The sequence below is a fragment of the Rattus norvegicus genome, chromosome 14 (genome assembly GCF_036323735.1).
Source record: "Rattus norvegicus strain BN/NHsdMcwi chromosome 14, GRCr8, whole genome shotgun sequence".
NCBI classification, from domain to species: domain Eukaryota; kingdom Metazoa; phylum Chordata; class Mammalia; order Rodentia; family Muridae; genus Rattus; species Rattus norvegicus.
The window spans coordinates 100,922,227-100,945,743 of NC_086032.1; the positions used below are offsets into that span (position 1 = coordinate 100,922,227).

Consider the following 23,517-nt stretch of genomic DNA (forward strand, 5'->3'; position numbering starts at 1 on the left):
GACTGGAAGCAGGTCTGACCTTCAAAGGCTGCCCCTAGCAGGCCCTTCTTCTAGGCAAGCTCCAAGGCCTCCAGAGCAGTGCTGGACGCTTCAGAGAAGTGTTTGAACCATGAGCCTATGGGAGAAATTTCAGACTCGGTTCATTCAGGGAGAATCTCTCTCCGTCGTCAACCTGAAACACTTCCTAGGCACATGAGATGACCTTGCAAGTAAAACTGGCATTCTGGGCTAGATCCCTGGAGCCCAAATGGAAGGACAGACTCCCACGGGCTGTCCTCTGACCTCCACACACGCACTGCCATCACCGTCCCCTCCCACACTAACAAGTAAAATTAAATTTAAAAATTCGTTAATCCAAAGTGGAATGATTTGGGACATCATGCTCTGTTCCTTTTCATTCATACATTCTTACCCATTTTTTTTTCTCTTTCTGTCTGAGTTAAATGGTAAAACACTTGTGGCTGATGGTATTTTATCCAGCCGGGCAGTGCCAGTGCACGCCTTTAAGCCCAGCACTCAGGGAGCAGAGACAGGCAGATCTCTGTGAGTTTTGAGGCCAGCCTGATCTGCACATCAAGTTTCAGGACACCTAAGGCTACATAGAGCAACCCCATCTCAGAGAGAGAGAGAGAGAGAGAGAGAGAGATAGATACAGTCTCAACTGATCTTTCCATTAGATTATGAATAGAGAATAATGTCTCTATTTCTTCTGTAATTTATTTTTGTGACCTAATTACTGAAAAGTCAATTCGTTTTTACAGATTTACTTAATTATATATGAGTACACTGTAACTGTCTTCAGACACACCAGAAAAGGGCATCGGATCCCGTTACAGATGGTTGTGAGCTGGGAATTGAACTCAGGACCTCTGGAAGAGCAGTCAGTGCTCTTAACCACTAAGCCACCTCTCCAGCCCCCAATTTGTTTTTAAAATACCCTATAAATATATGAAAATTATTAAGACAATTTTCTGGTTTTCAGCACATAAATCAGACTATATATATATATATATGTATGCATATATATATATATGTGTGTGTGTGTGTATGTATATATTAAGCAACTCTTTAAAATTACTTTACATGGATTAACCTACGTGACTGGCCTAAAGGAAATGTGAGATAATCCTGGTTATTGATGTGTTTTTAATTCTAATTTTTGTTATTAATTTGTTATCTAGTTACAAATAAAAATGAATAGGATTTTATGGATTTTATAAAATTTTATAGCCTTGTTATAAAAGAATGCTTGTTTCAATTATTTACTTTTTAGTTGATGTTTACATGGCTAGTGTTAGGAACATAGTCTCTGTTGAACTTAGTAAGAGAAAAGACATTATAGAGACAGGTGTGGCCTTCCTTGTGGCTACCAGACCATTAAAACAATGAATGGGCCTCAAAGAAATGAAATTTTCCACAGGAACCTATGTCTCAGTGTTGCTAAAATTCCTCCCAGGGCTGATGTGTCAGCCATGTCTACCCTTTCTCCTGAGGTCCCAACAACAGACTAAAGTTCACTCTGGAGAACCACTGAGTTTACTGGGCTTCCTTCAGAGCACAGATATGGGTGCCCCTCCCACTAGAGGCTGAATCCGAAGAGCTCACACCAGCAGCAATGAGGGCTTCCTCATAGCTGCATACGTGAAAGTCCCTTCCCTAGTATTCCCCAGGTGATATACTCTAGCCCTTCCCCAAGGTCACAAGCAGTAACCGCAGAGTTTCATGCAATGCTTAGACACTCAGATAAGGGTCTCCTGACCTCCCCCCACTCCCCGCCCTTCCTTGAGGTGTCAACAAAGCCAGGTGGGATAATACCTCTTGCGAAGAATTGAAGCCGAAGTCTCCAAGATATCTGTCTGCTCCTTGATGGGAGGACAGTTGCTCAGAACTCTCAGGAAGAGACTTCACAGTTCTGACAACTTAACAGACCACTTTGAAAAACAGATTAGAGTCAAGAAAACAATGGGTCTATGTGGTAGAGTCAAGAAAACAATGGGTCTATGTGGGGTGAGGTGCTGATAGTAAGGTCTGGTTTCCCAATTGGTTCTTGATTTGGTCAATAACGAAGGCAGGGAGCCAATTGCTGGGTCGAAGGGACCAGAGAGACTTCTGAGTCCCCGGAGGAAAAGCAGATGCAGGGAAAGAGAAGAGGCTTCAGCCAGGCTTTGGGACGTGAAGCATGCAGCAACCATGTAAGATCTTGGGGTAGCTAGAACCCGCGGCCTCGGCCACCAGTGGGTGGCTGATAGACCCTGGCTGATAAGGACAGGAGATTCTGCACCCAACAATTGTGTTATCCGGCAAGTTCCAAAATAATGAAGTTGTCTGAGTTGTTTTCATTAGAGGAGAAAAGGTGGGCAGAGAAAGAGAGAAGCTGGGGCTATAGTTGATGGCTTGGTAATGCTAGCCAGGAGGAACAAAAGAGAAGCCAAGAGGGAGCTGGTGGAGCCCAGACAGCAGTTTCCCAGATTTCCTGGGTTGGGGGATTGTTGGGCTTGATCCTGGGCTCAGCCAGAGGGGCAAAGGGAACTGGGAGAGATTGCTCATGGCAGCTTGGTGAAGCTAAGCCAGGAGGGTCTGGGGGTGTTAGCTCCAGGGAGAGGCAGTAACTGGCCATTGGTGGAGCTAAGCTGGGAGGAAGGGAGAAGTCAGGAGTGAGGCCAGCCGAAGCAGATCTCTGAGCTAAGCCGAGAGCCCGGGCAAAGGAGGTATTATGTTTTACAGTTACAGGCAACAAGTCTATAATGAGTGGAGCCACTCCTTAACCAGGACTGCTCAATAATGTGACCAAGCCAGCTTAGTCAGTCAACAGGTTCTCCAGGGAGAAAGGATTCAAAAGAAAACAGACAATTAGACAACACTGTAGCATGACCCGAGCCAGCTCTGAGGCTGAAGCGGTTTTATTTTTTTGTTCCCAGTCTGCTTTTGTACCACATGCAAAATGGTAAGATCAGTTCTCCGTCAAAGGAACAAGCAAGGTAATAAACAAAATCCTGTAAACACCTTTCTAGGGGTTTAGTCAGGATGACCAAGACAAAAGAATGTCACATTCATTCCTCAGCTGAGCCTGCTCTGAATTTTGCATTAGCTCACATGTAAATATTCTTTTTTTTTTCTTTTTTTTTTCGGAGCTGGGGACCGAACCCAGGGCCTTGCGCTTCCTAGGCAAGCGCTCTACCACTGAGCTAAATCCCCAACCCCGCATGTAAATATTCTTAATTTAAGCCCTGAGTCCTGGCCCAAAGCCAGATTCCCACCTGAGCTTACTTCTGTGTCCTGGCCCAATGTCAAATTCCTGCCAGGTTTCTAGATGTGGTCCCAAAGCTCTCCACAATAATGCATACTTCTTGCCCTCTCCTTAAACCTAAACCCCGTGTAGACCCTAAACATGAGACTTGGGGATCACTGGACCTCTTTCTTGGGTCTTCTTGCCAGGGTAGTCCCTGAATAAATCTCTCTCGTCTGACTTTCACCGCTATTTGTGTCTTTAGTTGCCCTACTGTGGGGAAGTGGTCAAGCCTAGCTTGCTGGGGCTCTTGGTGGTCAGGCTTAGAACTTAAATTTTCTAATAGCATGGACTTTTCCACGTCCGCCAAGTCACCTTGTTAAGGGTGACAACTATTCCAACGAAGGAAAGACTGCTGAGAATTTATGAGCAGAGTTATCCAGCAAACACAAGACAAGCTCGCTTGGTCTTAGCTTACCCTATAGCATTGAGGGAGTTGACACAGTGGGGCTCAGAGCCGGGTTCTTACCCAAGTATCCTGTGTTTAGATTTGGAAGTCTGTAGGACCTCCTCCCTTCCTGCCCACGCCCACGTGGTGGGCCGAGCTGCTCTGTCATTGCTACTTTGTTTTCCCAGAGAGTGGGGTGGAGAATCGTCTATCGTCTATCCGCTCTCCCAGGTTCTTCGCCTAGACTACAAACTAAATGAACCCAATAAAAATTGACAAAAGAAACCCTGTGTATAATTACACTCAGATGCACAGGAGTCCCACAAGATACGGGGCTCACAGAAGGGCTGGTTGAAGTTTATGCAGCTTCCTGGGCCACAGGGGCTTTGGGGCGGGGGATCAAAGCTTGTTTTCCTGGGCTGTGGCAATGGCCCAAACTCCGGGAAGAGCAGAGGAATTGTGTTCATGTAGAAAGGTCTTGTTACCATCAGCAATAAAAGGAATCTTCTCCTAGCCCTCAGAACAGGTGACTGTCTAAGCTGGTGTCAAGTTCGGGTCTCTTCTCCTGTTGCCCCAGTTAATCTTCCTTGGCCAATACGATTCCCAGAGAAGATCACACAATGGTGATCCTCGTGGTGGCCCCCTCTTTAGGCAGATGAGAGCAGCTCACACAAAGCCCCTGCCTGGCACGTTTGGGATGGAGTTCCCTTCACCCATCCGCAGAGAGGCCGTTCTTATTTCCATTTGGGGGATTGCATAAGGATTAAGTAGGATGCTGAATGCTTTCAAACCTGCTTTGCAGGAATTAAAGCATTACACAAATGCCCGTCGTAGGCCCACAGGAAAAGGACAGGGGGTGTTCTGTGTGGGGTAATATTTTTCAGAGCGCAGCTCACAAGCTAGCAGCAGCAGCCTTGAAAGAGGGAAATGTCAGTGAGCATAAGGAAGGAAAAGGGTAAAAGTCCCTGTACTGTCTGTTCTCAGCCAGGCCCTACCCCTAGAAAAATGACAAGAAAAATAAAAAAACCACAGAAGTTTCTAGATTAAACAAACAACAAACAAACAAAAAATTAAGTCAATTAAGTCAGGCGTGGTGGTATACACTTGTAATCCCAGTCATGGGAGAGGCAGAATCCTTGTGGCTCAACAGCCAGCCAGCTGAGCCGATTTGATGAGTTTTGGACTAGTGAGAGGCTCTACAACAAACACCAGCAGCAAAAAGTGGATGTCACCTGAGGCGAGACAGCTGAGGTTGGCCTCTGATCTCCACATGTGCTCACACAGGTGAGCGCTCGTGTACGCACGCACTCGCACACGCACGCGCGCACACACACATGCACACACACACACACACAATTATATATGTGTGGTATGTATGTTCATATATATAAAATTTTGGAGGAGGAGTTGGTTTCTTTAGTTAGTTAGTTAGTTAGTTAGTTAGGTGGTTAGTTAGGTGGTTAGTTAGTGTTGTTGTTTTAAAATAGCCTTTCTGTGTACCCCTGGCTATCCTGGAATTCACTAAGTAGAACAGACTGATCTCAAACTCACAGAGATCTACCTGCCTGGGTTCTCTGTCTCTGTCTCCTCAATGCCGGGATCACTGCCCCCATATGTGTGTGTGTGTGTGTGTGTGTGTGTGTGTGTGTGTGTGTATGTGAGTGTGTGTGTGTGTGTGTGTGTGTGTGTGTGTGTGTGTCTGGCCTCCATCTGTGCCCTGGAATTAACTCTGTAGCACAGCTCTCCAGACTCAAATGCCACCCAGAGAGAGCTGGTCTCCCAGTAGCACTGTCGCTCCTAAGTTCACAGGCTCACATGTGGGACAGGCTCCAGTCAGAGACAGCAACACCAACTAACACCAGAGATAACCTGATGGTGAGAGGCAAGCAAAGAACATGAGGAACAGAAACCAAGGCCACTTGGCAACATCCAAACCAGTTCTCCCACCACAGCAAGTACAGGATACAACAGGATAAAAGCAAGATTTGCATTTAAAATCACATCTCATAATGATGGTAGAGGACTTTAAGAAGGACATAAAGAACTCCCTTAAAGAAATACAGGAGAGCACAGGTAAACAGGAAGAAGTCCTTAAAGAGGAAATGCAAAAATTCCATAGAGAAATACAGGAAAACACAAACAGGTGAAGGTTTTGAACAAAACCATCCAAGATCTAAAAATGTAAATAGAAACAATTAAGAAATAACAAGGGGAGACAACCCTGGAGTTAGAAAACCTAGGAAAGAGATCAGGAGTCATAGATGCAAGTATCACAAACAGGATAGAAGAGATAGAAGAGAGAATCTCAGGTGCAGAAGATATCATAGAAAACATCGACACAATAGTTAAAAATGCAAAAGATGAAAAACTCCTACTCCAAAACATCCAGGAAATCCAGGACACAATGAGAAGATCAAACCTAAGGATAATAGAAGAGAGTGAAGATTCCCAACTTAAAGGGCCAATCTTCAACAAAATTATAGAAGAAAATTTCTCTAACCTAAAGAAAGAGAGGCCCATGAGCATAAAAGAAGCCTACGGAACTCCAAATAGACTGTACCAGAAAAGAAATTCCTCCCATCACATAATAATCAAAACACCAAATGCACAAAACAAAGAAAGACTATTAAAAGCAGTAAGGGAAAAAGGTAAAGTAACGTGTAAAGGCAGACCTATCAGAATTACACCAGATTTCTCACCAGAGACTCTAAAAGCCAGAAGATCCTGGGCTGATGTCATGCAGACCCTAAGAGAACACAAAAGCCAGCCCAGGCTACTTTATCCAGCAAAACTATCAATTAACATAGATGGAGAAACCAAGATATTCCATGACAAAACCAAATTTACACAATACCTTTCCACAAATCCAGTCCTACAAAGGATAATAGATAGAAAACTCCAACACAAGGAGAGAAACTACACCGTAGAAAAAGCAAAAAAGTAATCTTTTTTCAACAAACCCAAAAGAAGATACCCATACAAACATAATTCTACCTCTAACAACAAAATTAACAGGAAGCAACAATCACTTTTCCTCAATATCTCTTAACATCAACGGACTCAATTCCCCAATAAAAAGACATAGACTAACAGACTGGATATGTAAATAGAACCCAGCATTTTACTACATACTGCACCTCAGTGACAAAGACAGGCACTACCTCAGAGCAAAAGGCTGGAAACAAATTTTCCAAGCAAATGGTCCCAAGAAACAAACTGGAGTAGCCATTCCAACATCAAATAAAATAGACTTTCAACCAAAGTTATCAAAAAAGATAAGGAAGGACACTTCATGATCATCAAAGGAAAAATCCACCAAGATGAACTCTCAATTCTGAACATCTATGCTGCAAATGCAAGGGCACCCACATTCATAAAAGAAACCTTACTAAGGCTCAAAGCACACATTGCACCTCACACAATTATAGTAGGAGATTTTAACAACCCACTATCATCAATGGACAGATCATTGAGACAGAAATTAAACAGAGACACAGAGAAACTAACAGAAGTTATGAACCAAATGGATTTAACAGACATCTGTAGAACATTTCACCCTAAAACAAAAGAATATACCTTCATCTCAGCACCTCATGGTACTTCTCCAAAATTGATTATATAATCGGTCACAAGTCAGGTCTCAACAGATACAAGAAGATTGAAATAATCCCATGAATCCTATCAGATCACCACAGACTAAGGCTGGTCTCTTCAAAAACAACAAAAACAGCAGAAAGCCCAGATACATAAGTTGAACAATGCTCTACTCAACGATAACTTGGTCAAGGAAGAAATAAAGGAAGAAATTGAAGACTTTTTAGAGTCTAATGAAAATTAAGGCATAACATACCCAAACTTATGGGACACAATGAAAGCAGTGCTAAGTGGAAAACACGTAGCTCTGAGTGCCTCCATAAAGAAACTGGAGAGAGCATACACTAGTATCTTGACAACTCATCTGAAAGCTCTAGAACAAAAAGAAGCAAATACACCCAAGAGGAGTAGACAGCAGGAAATAATCAGACTCAGGGCTGAAATCAACCAAGTAGAAACAAAAAGAACTGTACAAGCATCAACAAACCAGGAGCTGGTTCTTTGAGAAAATCAACAAGATAAATTCTTAGCCAGACTAACCAGAGGGAACAGAGAGTGTATCCAAATTAACAAAATCAGAAATGAAAAGGGAGAAATAACAACAGAATCTGAGGAAATTCAAAAAATCATCAGATCCTACTACAAAAGCCTATACTCAACAAAACTGGAAAATCTGGATGAAATGGACAATTTTCTAGACAGAAACCAGGCACCAAAGTTAAATCAGGATCAGATAAACCATCTAAAGAGTCCCATAATTCCTAAAGAAATAGAAGAAGTCGGGGTTGGGGATTTAGCTCAGTGGTAGAGCGCTTGCCTAGCAAGCACAAGGCCCTGGGTTCAGTCCCCAGCTCCGAAAAAAAGAAAAAAGAAAAAAAAAAGAAATAGAAGAAGTCATTAAAAGTCTCCCAACCAAAAGAAGCCCAGGACCAGATGGGTTTAGTGCAGAATTTTATCATATCTTCATTGTAGACCTAATACCAATATTCTCCAAACTATTTCACAAAATAGAAACAGAGGGAACACAATCCAATTCCTTCTATGAAGCCACAATTATGCTTATACCTGAACCACACAAAGACCCGACAAAGAAAGAAAACTTCAGAGCAATTTCCTTTATGAATATCGATGCAAAATTACTCAATAAAATTCTCGCAAACTAAATCCAAGAACACCTCAAAACAAATATCCATCATGATCAAGTAGGTTTCATTCCAGAGATGCAGGGATTATTCAATATACGAAGTCCATCAATATAATCCACTATATAAACAAAGTCAAAGATAAAAACCATATGATCATCTCATTAGATGCTGAGAAAACATTTGACAAAATTCAACACCACTTCATGTTAAAAGGTTTGGAAAGATCAGGAATTCAAAGCCCATACCTAAACATAGTAAAAGCAATATACAGCAAACCAGTAGCCAACATCAAACTAAATGGAGAGAAACTTGAAGCAATCCTACTAAATCAGGGACTAGACAAGGCTGCCCACTCTCTACTTATTCAATATATACTTGAAGTCCTAGCCAGAGCAGTCAGAAAATGAAAGGAAGTCAAAGGGATACAAATTAGAAAGGAGGGAGTCAAAATATCACTATTTGCAGATCATATGATAGTATATTTAAGTGGCCCCAAAATTTCCACCAGAGAACTACTAAACCTGATAAACAACTTCAACAAAGTGGCTGGATATAAAATTAACTCAAACAAATCAGTAGCCTTCCTCTACTCAAAGGATAAACAGGCTGAGAAAGAAATTAGGGAAATGACATCCTTCACAATAGTCACAAGTAACGTAAAATACATCAGTGTGACTAACCAAGCAAGTGAAAGATCTGTATGACAAGAAATTGAAGAGCTCAGAAGATGGAAAGATCTCCCGTGCTCATGGATTGGTAGGATTAATGTAGTAAAAATGGCCATTTCCAACCCAATTCTTCATAGAGTTAGAAAGAGCAACTTGCAAATTAGAAATAGCAAAAAAAAAAAAAAAAAAAAAAAAACCAGTATAGAGAAAACTATCCTCAACAATAATAGAACCTCAGAATCACCCTCTCTGACCTCAAACTATTACAGAGAAATTGTGATAAAACTGCATGATATTGGTACAGAGACAGGCAGGTAGATCAATGGAATAGAATTGAAGACCCAGAAATGAACCCATACACCTATGGTCACTTGACCTTTGACAAAGGAGGTAAAGCCATCCAGTGGGAAAAAAAGACAGCATGTTCAATAAATGTTTTTTGTTCAACTGGAGGTCAGCATGTAAAAGAATGCAAATCGATCCATTCTTATCACCTAGTACAAAGCTTAAGTCCAAGTGGATCAAGGACCTCCACATAAAACCAGATACACTCAAACTAATAAAAGAGAAAGTACATTGGAGTCCCCAGTGGAGGAGTTAGAGAAAGGACTGAAGGAGCTGAAGGGGTTTGCAACCTCAAAGGAAGAACAACAATGTCAACCAACCAGACCCACTAGAGCTCACAGGGAATTAACCACCAACCAAAGAGTACACACGGAGGGACTCATGACTCCAACTGCATATGTAGCATCAATGAAAGGAGAGGCCCTTGGTCCTGGGAAGGCTTGATGCCTCAGTGTAGGGGAATGCCAGGGCGGGGAGGTGGGAGTGGGTGGGGGAACACCCTTATAGAAACAGGGAGAGGGAAGATGGGATGGGGGTTTCCTAAGGGGAAATGGGGAAATGGGATAACATTTGAAATGTAAATAAATATTCGATAAAATATGTTAATATATTATTATACTTTATAATATATACAACACTGTATTTTATAATGTATGCTAATCTATAATTGTATAGTCTATAATTATATTACTAATATGTATAGATATATATAAAGCCTATTAATTCAGACTGTCTATGAACTCCTAAACTCAAGCCATCCTCTTGCCTTAGCCTCCAGAGTAGTTGAGACTAAAGTTGTAGGTTATTCACCCAGACACTGATCTCTACACACACTCAAGACTGCAGTGGTTTTGGTCTACAGTTCCAGCTCTCAAGACCCTGAGACAAGGATCCCATGTTCAAGGGCAGCTTGAGTTCTATGGAAGAAGGAAGCTCCTTCCTTGGGGTCCCTTTCAGTCTTGGGAGTTCCTTCTCAATATCCTTAATAGGTCCTAATAAAAGTTAATAATGAAAAAGATGTGTGAGCTTATGGGATCCAAAAGAACCCAGAGGCTAAAGTTTCAGTCAGCGGCGTCTCAGGGAAACAGATGGTGTTCGTGAGGCGGGTCATGGAGGACATACGGACACCTGGATGTCCAGACACCCAAATGCCTCCATGCTGCAGTAAACAAGGACCAGCAAGGTTTGTTGCATAGACTCAAATATCCACTCCTACAGTTTTCCACTGGGATGCTGGCCAGTGAGTTCCCAGGAGTCACCGGTCTCCACCCTAGATGCCCACCCACATCCATCCTGCTGGTTGTTTGATTTTGTTTATAGAAAGACATGGTCTCACTGTGTAGTAGTGCCTGGCCTGGAACTCACTATGTAGATTAGGCTAGCCTTAACTCTGAGAGATCTGCTTACCTCTGCCTCCAGGCTCTGGGTTAAAAGCATGTGCCGCCCCCACTCCCCACTCCCCAACACCACCAACCCCCACCTTGGTTCACACACCTACCTCAGCTCACACCCAGCCCCTTATTTGGGTGTTACAGAATCAAAATCAGGCCCTCATCCTTGAACAGCAAGTGTTCTTCTCCTTGACCTTTCTTCCTGGCTTTAGCAAAACCCAAGACTGGCTTATTTATAATCAAGAGAAATCTATTTGACTATTGATCCTGAGGCTGAAAGTTCACAGAAGTCCAAGATGAAAGGCCACCTCTAGTCAGGACATCTCTGCTGAGTCATGGCATGATCACAACATTGCCCAGCAAGAGTGGGGAGAGAGAGAGAGAGAAAGAGAGAGAGAGAGAGAGAGAGATCAGCACCAACCTCAGGGCAGAACCAGAAGCCCCATGGCCTTTCAAATCCATCTTCATCCGTTTCCATTATCAGGGAATTGGGTTTTCGACATAAGCTTTCTCTCTCTTTTAAAAAAAAAAGACTTATTTATTTAATGTATATGGGAACACTGTAGGTGTCTTCAGACACACCAGAAAAGGGCATCAGATCCCATTACAGACGGTTGTGAGCCGCCATGTGGTTGCTGGGAATTGAACTCAGGACCTCTGGAAGAGCAGTCAGCAGTCAGTGCTCTTAACCCCTGAGCCATCTCTCCAGGCTGACATCTGCTTCTTGAGGACATATTCAAACCATACAGCAATGAGGGTGGATGGGCACCAGGATCCCTTGGTGATAGCTAGGAAAGGTTGAAATTTCTGACCTCAGAAAAGACTGTTTTCTTTGAACATTTAAGGGAGCTTCAGCTGGAGAGATGTGCAGCTGTTAAGAGCACTTCTAGAAAAACCAGGTTCAATTCCCTGCGCCTACATGACAGCTCACAACTCTTCAGAACTCCAGGTCCAGGGAATCAAATACCCTCTTCTGGCTTCTTTTTTTTTTTTTTTTTTTTTTTTTGTTCTTTTTTTCGGAGCTGGGGACCGAACCCAGGGCCTTGCGCTTCCTAGGTAAGCGCTCTACCACTGAGCTAAATCCCCAGCCCCGCTCTTCTGGCTTCTATGGGTACCAAGCACACACAGGGTACGCAGACATGCATTCAAGAAAACACTTATAAGATTAAAATTATAATTATATATACATAGTATATATAATAATATATAACATTAACTTGTTTGCTTGTTTGTTTATGTTTTTTTTTTTTTTTGAGACAGGCTGTCCTGGAACTCACTCTGTAGACCAGGCTAGCCCCAAACTCAGAGATCTGTCTGCTTCTGCCTCTCAAGTGCTGGGTTTAAAGGCCTGCGCCACGACTGCCCAGCTGGATAGAATAAATTTTTAAAAAGAAAATTAAGAGGGTGAAAACAAATAACTTTAAATATTTTAATTTAATTTAATTCATTTTCTTGGAGGCAGAGTCTCTCTGTTATTTAGCCCTGGCTGTCCTGAAACTTGCTAGTTTCATCTGTAGACCAGGCTGGCCTTGAGACCTGGCTGTTGTGGTTGTGGTGGGGGGTGGGGGGGAGTGACACGTGTCTGTGAGTGTAGGCAGGCATGCCATGGTGCACATGTGGAGGTCAGAGGACAACTTTGGGGAACCTGTTCTTTTCCTCCACAGTGAATTTCCACCTTTCACACCTTTACCTGCTGAGCCACCTCACTGGCCCTGACCTATAGCTACAGATGAGACTCACCTAGGCTATGCCCACTGCCACATGTCACAATTATTACCAACGTCTCCTTCAGGTCCTCAACCAGCAGAATAGTAGCCCTGGCGACAGAGTGCCTACGTCCTAATTGAGAACTGTGAATGTGTGATAGTGTTGCAAGGGAGAATTAAGGCTGCTAATCAACTGACCTTAAACAGGAGATTATCCTGGATTATCCAGATGGGCTCACTGTAATCACTGTAGTCCTTAAGTGTAGAACAGAAGAGGGGACAAGAGGGGAGTGGGGGATGAGGTGTAGAGCGACCTGGATCAGCCAAGGCTCGAGGGTGTCCAGAGGTTGAACATGTACAAGCCTTCAGAAGAGCACAGCCCTGCAGACACCTTTGTTTTAGCCAAATGAGACACACACACACACACACACACACACACATACACACACACACACACACACTATTAGATATTGTGCTGCAACCTGCATGGCTCCAGGGACTAAGCTGATTGGAGCATTGAAGGAAGGAATGACAGATACACGGACACAGGTAGACAGAGAAGCTGGGATGTGTGAACTGGGTTCTCTGGTGGAGGAACAGGAAACCCGCACACCAACCCTTGCCCACTCCGAGTGTTTATTTATATATTAGTGAAGGAGAAGGCAGGGCCATTGCATACAGCCGAATCAAAGAGGCAATGTTTGTCATACACAGCTGAACAAGGAGACAGGGTTAGTGAATTTCAACAGGAGCAGGGTCTCTAAGGACATAGTCTTCAAGACATAAATATCCAGGGGAGGAAGCTGTGATGAACCTTTTCTGCCCATGCTATCAACGTTTGAACTTGGACCAGGAGGGGAGGCTTTACCCAAGAATTTAAGTCACCAGGAGGATGTCCTTGAAATGGCTGTCCCCATGGCAACAGCACATACCCTCTCAGGGTCCCTTTGCTCCCCACAATAATGCATCTATGTTGCTTTAAACTGTGGGCCTTGTGGTAATTTGCAGTAGCAGCAAAGGAAAGCATGCAACATTGTATAAAAAGCGACATGGGACAGGGAGCCAGGAAACAAAAACCCAGTCCTGCTGTCAATTCACACTGTTTCCTTATAAAGTTACCTTGTTCTTCTGGCTTTCAGTCCCCTTGAGATTAGCAGGGGGAGGTTAGTGTTCGCATGCTCTCCTGGCCACAGAAGGAAATCAGAAAGTCTGGTTTAGAGATGATGGCTGTAGGCACAGCAGTTCTCAACTACAGGTCGCTGCCATTCCAGAAAACCGGGAAGGCCATGGGAGTGGGTTTCTGCATCCATCAGTATTGATCATTTGGATTAGTCTGACCTCTTGGGCACGCCACCTGCTCAAGTCTCAGACCCTGGATTCTCAGCAGGGGCTCGCCCAGCACAGAGAGCAAGGATGAGAACTAGTCATACTGGGAAATGTAAGAGAGGCCGGAGTGAGGTGAGGTGAGCACATGGATAACAGTGGGCACAACTCCCCCAAACCTCGTCTACAAAGGGAACTGCTTGCTGGCTTGCTGGCACAGCTGCCTTTGAGTGCCTCGACTCAGCTATTGTACCTCCTGGCTGCAGGCATTTCATGCTCGACGGGATGTCATTTAGACATAGATCCATAGGAAACATCATCCGATAACACTGGCCTCCAGGTAGTCTCCACTTGTACTGATCCTTCCTAAAGCCAGCAGTGGTCAGCCACACTTACCCGCGGCACATACATGTTCTAAATGTGTCATAAGGCCATGCTGTAACCGAGCACTAGAGGCAGCGTGTGCACTCACATCCGTCCAGCTGCAAAATGCTCTGTATTTCATGCACATCTGCACTGAACATGAGCTGTGAGAGACAGAGACAGAAAGATTTCAGTTTTAAGGTAATCAGATTATTTTTCCTTAGTATAACCCAGTCTATCCTGCCTGATAAAATATACGGGTGTGTTTTTAAAAGTTATAGGATGAGAAAAAGATAACAGTTCTGTCCCTGTGATGACCATTCTCAATTGTCAACCTGACCACATCTGGAATGAACTAAATCCCAGACATAGCAAACCTGTGGAGGATTTTTACTTTATTTGAAAAATGAAAATCTACATCTAATCCTGATCTTTGAGGTGGGAAGACACACCTTTAACCCAGATCCTTTTGTTCGTTTTGTTTGCTTTTTTGTTTGAGGTGGGTTTTCTCTCTGTGGCCCTGGCTATTCTGACACTCACTCTGTCAGGCTGGCCTTGAACCCAGAGATCTACCTGCCTCTGCCTCCTAAAGGCTGGGATTAAAGGCATTTGAACCACTACCAGTTTAATCCAGATTTTCTTGAGCTGGGAAAAGGCACACCTCAATCTGGATCTTGAGACAGGAAGACACACCTTTAATCTAGGCCACACCTTCTGCTGGAAACCTGTGGAAGGACGTGAAGGAAGGAAGCTCTTGCTCTTTGCCTGCCTTCACCTTGCTAGAACATCTATTCCTCCACTGGCATTAGAGCCCACGGCTTCAGGATTCCAGCATATACAGGCGAGCAGCAGAGAGACTGGGCCTCATGGCCTGAGCCACCACTGGATGCTGGGCCTTTCCATTCATAGTCAACCGTGGTTGGATTAGCTGGACCACAGTCTACAGTCATTCTAATAAATCCCATTTATATACTTCCATATAGAGACCCATTATATAAGTTCCACTGCTGTAGAGAACCCTGACTAATACAGACCCCAAGTGGGCTCTTTCTGTGAGTGTTGTCTCAGTAGATGGCTGTTCACCAGCACCTAATGATCTGCCATAGAAAGATCTAGGGGAAAAAACCAAAAATGAAGACTTTGGCAACCATTTGTCCAGTAATGAGGCAACCTTAACTTTGAAGGAGACTTGGCCTGTTTCATTCTATGATGTGGCCTTAAAGGAGAGTTCTAAGCAGGCATACCAGTCATTTTCCCTAATTGCCTTCTCACAGACTCAAAATAAATACACACACAATCACACACACTCACATACACACACATTCTCTCTCACAAACACATTCTCTCACACATACACACATTCTCACACATATCACACACTCACACACAAATGTATTACATATTTTGAGGGGTATACATGTGTGGTCATGCATGGCATGTGGAGGTCAGAGGACAATGAATGAATGAAACAGTTCCCCCTTCTGTCCTGTGGATCCCAAGGTTTGAACTCAGGTTGTCAGGCTTGGTGAAAGGCACCTTTGCCCATTGACTTATCTGTCAGTCTCCACCCCTCCCAACATCTCTTGATATGACCAGTACCCAGGAAAAAGTTTCGAAAGGACATTTTAGAGGTAACCCAAGTCACCGTTCCAAGAATCCAAATGGTGCAGTAGAAAAGACCGTAGTTTTGATGGAATAGCCAGGCCTCTCACATCCAGCTCTCAATACACCTCAACGCGGAATGCTGGTTCATGTCTGAAACACCAGCGCTTGGAAGGTTGAAGCAGGAGAATCTGTGTGTTTGAGGTCAGCCGGAGGTGCATGGTGTTTTCCAAGTCACGTGGCTGTCAGAGTGAGAACTTGTCTCTAAAGAAAGACACTTTGTTGCCACTGTAACCTGAACACACTGTGGAAGCTGTTAGAACCTCGATGATCTTACTTTCGGTAGCTACTTTACACAAATGCCTGCCACTCGTCTGTTCTCTCATCTCCAGTGCCCACATTCCTTTCTGACCCATTAATCTGAGCTGCAGATAGTAGCCAATGGGGCACAGCAGCCGTAAGTCACAGCTGCCTTGACGTCTTGGGATCTGAGGACACATAGTACAGAGGCTTCTGTGAGCATCCAGACACTGGGCCAGCCTCCCCGAGTCCAGTTATCACACCTGAGACGTGAAATGTGAGCAGAGAAGCCCTCTAGCCCAGTACAGCCGCGTTGCGGTGCTAAGGACAGAGCTCAGAGCCTCTGCCACTCAGCTACCTCGGAAGCACGATCATGCTAGTTTTAAGCCACAAAAGCTTGCCAGAATGCCATTTGAGAAACGGGAATATCACGATTATATGACTGCTTAAGGATAGAGAAAAGTATCTGTAAAATATTCACATGGTTCTGCTGCACCTGCTATTTGTAATAAAAACAGAATGTCTGTGTAAGTGTGCCAAAAGTAATTTTCAGAATTTTTATTTGTTTATTTGTTTAGTGTGTATACACACATGTGCAATGTCACCGTACATCTGTGGGTGTCAGAGGACGACTTGTGGGAGTGGGTGCTTCCCTCCACTATGTAGGTCTAAGGACCCAACAAGTCGTGAGGCTTGGTGGCAAGTGCCCTTACCCTCCGAGCATCTCCCTGGTCCCAGTGAAACTTTTGTAATGGAAAAATACTGCCCTTCACAGTGAGGTCACTCTCGTAAAGTATACAGATGCAACAGAGCCAGAAGCAGGTTCAGCTCGGCAAAAACAGGCCTGCACAGGTCACAGGCGGGCAGAGGAGCTATGAAGCAAGAGATCCAAGAGAGCTTGGAGGCTTCATGCCTGTTAGATATCCTGGTCATCAATAAAGAGAAAATAAAATGGACACAGAAATGTGGGGCAATATCTCCTTTGCTGTATTCTCTGCAAAACTTAAGTTTGAATTTGGCCCTCTGGATTAGAAAAACAAAAGCTCTCCTGTGCTAATTGAATATCGTGCTTCTATGTAATGGAAAGACAGGAAGAAAAAAAAATGGCTCAAGTTTACCAGTGTCTGTCAGCCTCCCAAGGGCTGCCCCAAGATAAGGTTTGAGTCCTCAAATGTCAAGGACACTGCCTACTCAGAAGCTCACCAATTAAAATTCAGACCTTTTTTTTTTTTTCAGAACTAAAAGTCATACTTAATTATGCTCTAGACTTGAGGTGTCAGGCGAGCTGCATATCCCCATAGCAATAGGCTGCCAGGACACAAGTGTGCCCCTGGCACTCATCAGTGCCACCATTCAAGTGAAGTTGGAAATGCTGGGGGTAGCCGGCAGGAGGTGGGTCAGAACTTTTAACCCCCTGGGTTGTAGTCCCTCCTTCAGTGGTTTGAACCAGTGCTCCTCCACAGGTCCTTGTGGAGGACTAAGGACTCCAGACCTTCCACCTGCTCTGCTTCTGCCCTCAGGGGAGTAATAGCTGCTCTATGACACAGTCCTGCCATTATGCGCTGTCTTAGCACAAGCCGGAATACTGGGTCAACTGGTCGCAGACTGAAACCAATGGTCTGCTATGAGGGAAAATAAGCCTTTCACTTGGTGAGCAGCTGTAAGTGCAGGCTGGGCGAGCCTGAGGCCCCTGAGGTTAATCCTGGAACACACACTGGAAGGAAAGAACTGACTCTCAAAAGTTATCCTCTGGCTTCCAAAAGCCTGCTGTAACGTGTGCACACATACACGTGCACACACACACATGTGCACACACACACATTTACTAAAACCAATTTTCAAAATAAGCCTTTTTCCTTCATATGTTAATTATGTCAGGTATTTTATTATAGTGACGGACACACCATCTCTCTCACGCTCTCAAGCACTCTTTTCTTGAATTCAGACTTTCTTATATCTATTCCTTATTAAAGCTTTCCCCCAGATACAGCATTTGAAAGGCCGAAGCAGGATAATCATCATGAGCTCAGGGCTAGCCTGAACCACATAGTTTGAGGGCAGCCTGAGCTTCCAAGCATTATCCTATCTCAAAAAAAAAAAAAAATCAAAAATAAACAAAACAACAACGATAAATCCCCCTTCTCAAGAAGGAATTGAGCTAGCCGGCAAACTTCCCCTGGGGAATCTGTAGACAGAGGCCAGAAATAAAAGTGGAGTTCCCCCACTTTAACAACCGTGCCATGGCAACTCACAGCTTGTCCCTGAGTGACACATGGTGATATCTTAACCAAACATCCAGAGCCTAACTCCTAAGCCTGCAGTAAAACTCACTACTTAACAACACAGCAGGGCTGGAGAGATGGCTCAGTGGTTAAGAGCACTGACTGCTCTTCCAGAGGTCCCGAGTTCAAATCCCAGCAACCACATGGTGGCTCACAACCATCTGTAATGGGATTTGATGCCCTCTTCTGGTGTGTCTGAAGACAGCTACAGTGTACTTATATATAATAAATGAATAAATCTTTAAAAAGAAAAAAACACAGCAAAACAAAAACCTATCTACCTAGAGCTGACACTTCACATGTCTGCCCACCTTAAAATGGCCCACGCGATGAGGCCAAACCATTTCTTCTTTCACCTGCTGTCAAGGGCTTTGGCTTTTCTTAAGCCACTCTTTCCTTTCCTGGGAACTGGTCCACTGTTGCTCTCCCGGTTTGTTTTGAGCAAAGAGAACATAGACTTATCGTGGAAAAAAATGAAGATGAACTCCTGAGGACAAGAAGGGTTCTCAGGGAGGAATGCCCTGTGTAGTGCAGTTCAGTGAATTTCTCTTTGTCTTTTACCCTTGTATTAGTCGATTTTCTTTGCTGTTATCTTGGAGAAGAAAGGGTTTATTTCGGCTTACAATCCTAGGGTGGAACCCATCACCATCAAGGTGGGGAAGCATAGTAGACAGGCAGGCATAGCAGGCAGGCACAGCAGGCAGGCACAGCAGGCAGGCACAGCAGGCAGGCACAGGAGCAGGCACCCCAGGCAGGCACAGCAGCAGGCACCCCAGGCAGGCACAGCAGCAGGCACCCCAGGCAGGCACAGCAGGCAGGCACAGCAGCAGGCACCCCAGGCAGGCACAGCAGGCAGGCACCGCTGTAGGCACTGATGAAAACACACATCTCAAGCCCCATGCCTCCATGGCAGGCACTTCCCTTATCCTCTCTGCACAGCATGTGACTGCCACAGTTTAAAGTATTTTTGAGACTCGGGTCTTTAAACCCAGGGCAAAGCTTCAGCCCACAGGAGCCTATGTTCGTAGTGAGCTGTCTGCATGATGTTGTCAGTAAGGTGCACTTGGTGAGGGTGAAATGGTAAGTAAGAGCCATCCTCTTCAGGAAAAAGGGGTCTCATCACCTCTATTCAGAGGACAACTCATTAGGTTACAGTTCTCGAGTCTGTTAATAAAACAATAAAAAACATCCCTTAACATTTCAGCACGCAAATGCACTTTTGTCTGCCAGACCAGATCATCCTGGGACATTTACAACTTCCCCACCATAGTCATAAATCATGTGCGTGACATCCAGGTGTGCAATGCCTGAGTGTTAGCTCTCACATTCACTCCTTTCGTTGTTCTTTTATGCTTCTTCTGGCTGGGCGTGAGAGTGCATGCCTTTAGTTCTAGCACTTGCAAGGCCAAGGCAGGGGGATCTCCCTGTGAGGTCAAGGCCAGCCTGGTCTACAGAACAAGCTCCAGTCAAGGCTGCACTGTGACACAATGTCCCAAAACAGAAAATAAAGAAGATTCTCCTCTCGCTTTCTTTGTTGCTTGGACAAGGCCCTTCCTGTATAGGGTATGTGCTTCCGGAGCCATATCTTATCCAACAAAATCACTCTCACCGGACAGACCTGGCTGAGTGAGAGGCCTCCTCTTCCACTGCTGGGGAGAAAGTTCTATAGCATCTGGTTTCCTTGCCCCAGGGAAAAGCTGGCCTTCTAACTCATCCGTAACTTACTCATTCTTCTTATCTGGAAGCTTGTACAAATTCCTCTTTAGCCCGACAGCTAAGGAATTTTATAGGGTATCCCTAAATGTATGTATGCCTTTTTTCTGTCAGGCCTAGAACTTAGTAGGTCATTTTCAGAGGCAAATTTCTCTTAACCTTAGAGGCGTTTTCTGTGACCGTTTACTGAGTTTCTGTACTTCTGACAATTTCTTATCCCTTTGAATTCCTGTTTCTCTCTTCAGGTGCTCAGGACCTCGGGTCTCACACCATGACCCAGTGACATGGGAATTAAAAGGTAAAATGAGGGGGTACTGGGGAGATAGCCCAGTGGTTAAGAGTAAGCACTTGCTGCTCTTCCAAAGGACCTGGGTCACCTGGGTGACCTAGCATTCACATGGCGGCTCACAATGATCTGTCAATCCAGCTTTAGGAAATAATATGTCCTAAATGTGGTGTACGTAGATACATGCAAACAAAACACTCGTGTGTGTGTGTGTGTGTGTGTGTGTGTGTGTGTGTGTGTGTGTGTGTGTGTGTGTGTGTAGATAGATAAATAGATAGATAAAGTAGAAAGGGCAGAAGCTGTGGTAAGACACACTGTAATCCCAGCACTTGGGAGCCTGAAGCAGAGGCATCACAAGGTCAACATGAACTGGGATGACATAGCCAGACCCTGTCTCAAAACAAATGAACAAACAAACAAAAAAAAATGGTAATAAATAAATAAATAAATGAATAAATAGCGCGGCTAACAACAGAGACAGCTCAGATCACATGGGGCTGAACCAGAGTTCTTTCGCAGCTGCGTGACCCTAGGGCTGGCTCATTACCGTCTCTGGAACTGTGTTGGAGAACGATCATAGCTAAACCTCGCTCTAGCAAGAGCTAAGTGTACCAATGTAGGCAAGGGTTTTTGCTGTTGTTGTTGGTTTGGTTTGAGAGTTTGGAGTTGTTGAGACAGGACATTGTTGATGTCACCCAGGATGACCTTGCCTTACTATGCAGCTCTGTTTTGCAGAGTTCTGTTGCTGTGAAGAGACACCATGACCGTGGCAACTCTTATAAAGGAAAGCATTTCACTGGGACTGGCTTACAGGTTCAGAGGTTCAGTCTAGCATGGAGGGAAGCATAGCGGCACACAGGCTATGGAGCTGAGAGTTCTACATCCAGATCCACAGGCAGCAGCAAGAGAAAAGACTGGGCCTGGCTTGGGCTTCTGAAATCTCCAAGCCCACCCTCGGTGACACACTTCCTCCCACAAGTCCATATCCCTCAATCCCTGTCGAGTAGTTCTACTCTCTAATGACTAAACACTCTAATACAGGAGCCTATGGGGGACATTCTTACTCAAACTACCACAGCACCCAAGAATAACTGATCCTCCTGCCTGCCTGAGATCACAGACCCAGTGTCACTCAGTTTGTGGAGTGCCGGGGACTGAACCCAAGGCTTAAAGCACACTGAACAGGACGTCTACCAACTGAGCTACATCCTCGCTCTCAGGCTGTGCCCTTTGAAGTTCAGTGGCTTACAGAGCAATGCTCCATTTCCTGTCACGTTGAGGGCTCTTCATAGGAAGGCTTCACCTCTGTCTTGTGCTTTTCTCATCATAGGACTTGAGGACTAGTCCTTGTAATTGAGGGCAGTGTTACAGTTTGCCTCATAACCATTATTTCTGAGGCTGGGGATATGGCTTGTGGTAGAATGTTTGTCGAGCATGCATGAAGGACAGCTTTTATCCTAGACCCATCCTTTTTTTTTTTTTTTTTTAATTCTGGAACTAAAACCATGATATTCTAATTAAAAACTTAGATTAGTTCAAAGAACTTGTATTAAGGTTCTCTAGAGGAACAGAATTAATCGAGTGGTATAAAGGGCTCTGTTGGATTGGCTTACAGAATAAGGGTAGGAGGGAGGTCCTATTAGGGCTGTGTACATGCTGAAGAGACAAAGAGCCCAGTAGCTGTTTAGTCCAAAAGTCTGACTGCCTTAGAGTTCCACTAGAAGGTCAAAGGCTCAGGGGCTTCCCAGAGCTGGGTGAAGTCTAGCATTAATGACCATGGCAACGTTGACAGGCTCACTTCCTCTCCTGGAGAAAAGGCTTGCTGTTTTCTTCCTCCAGTTTCCCCTCATCTCAGCTCACAGTCTGTTGGACAATGCTACTCGCATTCATGGTAGACATCTCTCCCCACAAGTTATCCCACAAACACACTCAGAGGTGCTTTTTTACAGAACATTGATAGCTTTTCATCCAGTCAAGTTGATAATCAAAGTCAAGCATCCCAGAGCCCACGGACAAAGGAGAAACATGAGAATATTCATTGCCCAGCAATTTGGGCAATGAGAGGAAGAAAAACCTTAAGCTATAGCACAGAATTATAAAGAAACCAAGGGCTACAGTAGCCTTATTAAAGTGAAAGGTCACATGTTTTGGAGCTGAACGTGATGGCACTCGCTGTTATTACAGCCCTTTGAATGTGGAGCAAGAGTTCAAGATCGGGCTGGAGAGATGGCTCAGAGGTTAAGAGCACTGGCTGCTCCTCCAGAGGTCCTGAGTTCAAGTCCCAGCAACCACATGGTGGCTCACAACCATCTATAGAGTGATCTGATGCCCTCTTCTGGTGTGTCTGAAGACAGCAACAGTGTAGTCACATACATAAAATAAATAAAATCTTAAAAAAAAAAAGAGTTCAAGATCACTGTTGACTACTTACTGAGTTCAAGGCTAGCTTGGGCTTCATAAAATTCTGTCTAAAAACAAAGAAAGAAACAAACAAAAACCCCCACCCCAAATCAAAACCTGTTATATATTTGTCCTACCTTGTCCTCTATTGTGATAAAAACAGCACAGCACGGCGTCACCAAAGCACAGGAATCTGTACGCTGTACTGAAGAAGAGATGCTGCTTTCTGGCTTGCCCTATACGCTTTCTTGTACACTCCAGAACCAACTCTCCAGGGTGTAGAATCAAGAAAATGCCTCACAGGCTTGCCTACACACCAACGCGATAGAGGTGTCTTCTTAATTAAGGTTCCTCTTCTCAGACTACAGTTTATAGTTCCCTGCATGCAGTAAACCCCGGGTTCTGAAGTGGGGGAAAGGAAGCACGGTGGTGCTCAGTGATAACTGAAGCTCTCAGAAGGCTGAGGCAGGGGGTCTTGATGACGCTGATATTGGGGTTCAGTGGGCATCTTCTGGGATTGACATTTTCTTATGTCCTAGAAGAAGGGATTGGACAGAAACACATGGATGACAACAGAAACACCGGCAATTTGTCAGGAAACAGAGACACACTTCCAAGAAAGGAAACCTGCCTGAGTAAACAGCAGACGCCAAGCAAAGGATGCTGCTTTGACGTCATGTTTGGGGCTTTGCGAGTCCTTTGTATAGTGCAGGCATGTGCTGCAA

The 23,517-nt window shown here is 44.5% G+C and overlaps 1 long non-coding RNA gene across 2 annotated transcripts in view; it reads right to left on the reverse strand.

The window, feature by feature from the left end:
- Positions 1-23,517, reverse strand: part of LOC102552091 (uncharacterized) — a 69,584-nt gene that overhangs the window by 16,657 nt on the left and 29,410 nt on the right. For both annotated transcript variants that reach the window (XR_010057753.1, XR_010057754.1), the window contains 2 exons: positions 22,930-23,327; positions 11,239-14,373 (listed from right to left, as the gene is read on the reverse strand). This is a non-coding gene — a long non-coding RNA (uncharacterized LOC102552091). The remainder of the gene's footprint in view (positions 1-11,238; positions 14,374-22,929; positions 23,328-23,517) is intronic.